Source organism: Fukomys damarensis, unplaced genomic scaffold (assembly GCF_012274545.1).
Source record: "Fukomys damarensis isolate Sample0158 unplaced genomic scaffold, DMR_v1.0_HiC HiC_scaffold_35, whole genome shotgun sequence".
NCBI lineage: Eukaryota > Metazoa > Chordata > Mammalia > Rodentia > Bathyergidae > Fukomys > Fukomys damarensis.
Genome location: NW_022900947.1, coordinates 30,124,008 through 30,127,465, shown reverse-complemented (window position 1 = coordinate 30,127,465; position 3,458 = coordinate 30,124,008). Strand labels below are relative to the sequence as shown.

Below are 3,458 nucleotides of genomic sequence, written 5' to 3'. Positions count from 1 at the left end.
ATGCCTCAGTTATCTGAATGTCAAATTCTTCCCCTCTGTTTGGGAAGTTTTCTGTCATTAATTCTGCGAGCAGCTTTTTTAAGTCATTTGTATTTTCTCCTGCTACTTCATGGATTCCTATCAGTCTTATGTTATTCTTCTTTGCATCATCTAGGAGTTGTTGGATCAATTTCTCATGATCCCCTACTGTTTTTAAGAGACCTCTCTTTTCACGGTCACTGACTGCAATCTTATCTTCTATATCTGAGAGTCTATCTTCTCATTCTTTTATTCTGTTGTGTACACTTTCAATGGAGTGTTTAATCTCCTGGATATCTGTTTGAATCTCTCCTATGGATTCCATTTCTTTCCTATGTTGGGCGTTTATTTTTTCCATTTCTTTCTTATGCTGGGCCTTCATGGCTTCTATCATGGTCCTGAGTTCATCTATTTTTTTGTCCGTTTCTGCTCTAGAGTCTTGAATTACAACTTCCATTTTGCTCATTATCTCCATGGTTATCTGGGAAATTATTTCTGTTTTGAATTTTTCTAGAGCCTGATTGATCTGTTTTGTTACTTCCTGTGCTTTGAGTTCAGGGTGTCCTGGTGGTTCACTATCAGCCTTTTCATCCTCCTTTGCCCTACTGTTTGCCATTGGTGAACTGGAAGTCTGTCTTTGTGTCTTGCTTAAGTGTTTTCTCATTTTTATTTTTGTTGTCGGACTGTCCTTGGTTTAATCTCTGGATTATCCCCCAAATCTTCCTGATATATTTGTGCCCTAGCTTCTGTGTCTCTAATGACCCACAGACATTCTCATCTTCACAACATCAGAGAAGACAGCTCATCAAATCAACCGCAATGCTTTATCGAAACTGATACAATCAGCAACACATTAAGATCAAGCACAACTTGGACACTGACCACCTGTGGTAGTCACTAGTCTATCACCCTTAAATCATTTGAATTAAATTGAAATCAAGAAGCAGTAAAGAACATGTCTACAGTGAACAAAATTTCAATATAGTGTATTTACCATTTAATGGCTGACAGGGCAAGGATGCAAGACCCCTGGTTTCAGTTAGCTAATGGCTGAACCCCATGACGCTGACTGACCTCGGACTGCAAGGCCCAGATTGAGTTCTCCTACCTTCTGAATTGTTTGAACTCCACACCATTCTACTACAGGTTTCCCACGCCCTTTCTTTAAAGATGTTCAAAGTTGGGAACTCAGAAAAATACCCTTGATGACCACCTCTGCCTCTGCAGAGTGGGTCCAAAGACTGCCACAGTCAGGAGGTCTGAGAGTGTGTGCGGGGGTGTTTGTGTGTGTTAAGGGGAGTTATGCAGGTTCAGGGGCACCCGTGTGGCTACCTTCCTGGCGCTGGAGCAATGGCGGCTTGGGCGGGAGAAGGCGTGGCTCTCCTTCCTGTGGTGGATTGGGGCCCAGGCTACCTCCTGGCGCTGGAGCGATGAAAAAATACAGAACACTTCACAAATATGCCTGTCATCCTTGCGCAGGGGCCATGCTAATCTTCTCTGTATCGTTCCAATTTTAGTATATGTGCTGCCAAAGCGAGCACTAATGATAATGTTTTAAGAGAAATAAATTTCAAAGCAGTGAAGTTATCTTTATTTATATCAGCTCCATGGTCTGACAAGATTTTGATATATGTGGAATTAATGCTCACAGCTTTAACTGCTCTAAAGACACAATTTTTTTTTTTTTTTTTTTGTGGTACTGGGGATTGAACCCAGGCTCTCACAAGGCAGGCAGCAGAACCACTGAGCCAAATCCCTGGCCCTTAATGACATAATAATTTATGATAATACAGAGATGCAAATACAAGTGCACCCTAGTGAGACTGTTAAGAAGCAAGTCTCAGCTAATGAGTAATATTAGCCACTAATATCAGGAAAATTTTCCTTGAGCATCCAGCAAGTGCAAAAACTACATTTTTAGAGGAAATCACATGCTTGACACTGTGGGCAACTGTGAAGTTCCAAAATAGATACATCTTTAAGAGTTTCAAGGTTAATTTTATTAATGAGAAGAGTGGTTAAGCATACAGATTTGGGAGGCTATCTAGATCTGGGTTTTTTTTTTTTTTTTGGTACCAGGGATTGAACTTGGGACCTTGAGAGCCTAGATCTGAATCTTGGCTCTGTTACATACAGGAAATCCCTTTCCTTAGTCATCTCATTCATAAATGGAAGATAATAGTAGGACAAACATCCCTGAAGATCAAATGAATTAAAGCACTTACAAGAGGGCCAGGCACACCAGAAGTGCCACTGAAATGTAGCCACACTGGCTGCCATGAAGAGCAGAGACTATGTTGGCTTTATTCTTGGTGCACCCGACACGCTACATAGCACCTATGCAGAGAGCAGGTACTAATAAGTTGTGATGTGAGTACTCCTGATGCAGGAGTTTGCCTGGAGTGTGAGGAGCTCAGACAGGAGCATAGTGTAGCTGGAGCACAGAAAGACAGAAGTAGATGAGGTCAGTGAGGCCGCAGACACCAGATATCAGTGGGTTTGGCTTGGCATGATAAGGACTGTGGCTTTGCTTTTGGGTGAGAGGCCATTGAAAAGCTCTCAGCAGAGGGCTTATTTGGCAACTACAAGGAGTTGTTTTAGGTCCCCCTGATACCAAACTCCATGGATGCATATTTTCCTTTTATAAAATGAAACAGAATCTTTGATATACTTCAAATCATCCTTACTTACTTACAATATAAGTAATCTAACATATATAGTTATTCTACTCTATTATTTAGATAATAATGACAAGGAAAAAAAGACTGGGTATGTTCAGGAAAGCTGCAATTGTTTTCCTGAATATTTCTGATCTGTGGTTGGTTGAACCTCAGGATGGAGAATGCGTGAATGCAGAGGGACAGCTGGATTCTGTATCAGGCAAGAGCAGAGGCAGCAAGGCCTATAGGAGGAGGCTTCAGAGGTTCAGGTGGAAAATACCTGAGGCCCATGCCATGATGGGAGCAGAGGAGGTAACGGGACAGGCTGGAATCTGGAGATGTTTGGAAGTAGAGCCTGTGAGATTCTCTGACACATTAGAAGAGTAGGAGAAAGAGGAAGAGTCAAGGGTGATGTTAAGATCTGGCCTCACAATTTGAAATGGGGTATCATCAAGGATGAGAGCGAAACTGTGGTGAAGAGGGTTTTGGAAACATTAAATTTGAAGCGTTTCCTAGACATCTCATTGAAGATGAGCATGTGTTACATGTACGTTAAGTTTTTATCATATAGACAGTACTTGAAATCAGGAGAGAGAGAGCACAAAAGTGAAGGGGGACACTCTGTAGAGACTGGGGAAACAGAACACTTCCTTTGCTGATTGTGGATTAAAGAACCTGCGTGGTATTTCAGAACTAGGAGAAAAACGACTGAAGAGAGGTGGAAAGATGCCAAAACATATACATACATACATACACACACACACACACACACACACATAT

General features: G+C 41.6%; 1 protein-coding gene and 1 non-coding gene across 2 annotated transcripts in view; both read right to left on the bottom strand.

The window, feature by feature from the left end:
• Wdr19 (WD repeat domain 19) overlaps window positions 1–3,458 on the bottom strand; it is an 87,434-nt gene that overhangs the window by 74,610 nt on the left and 9,366 nt on the right. The window lies entirely within an intron of this gene.
• LOC117284304 lies at window positions 1,453–1,559 on the bottom strand. Its single transcript, XR_004515372.1, has one exon. It is a non-coding gene; the product is annotated as a U6 spliceosomal RNA (small nuclear RNA).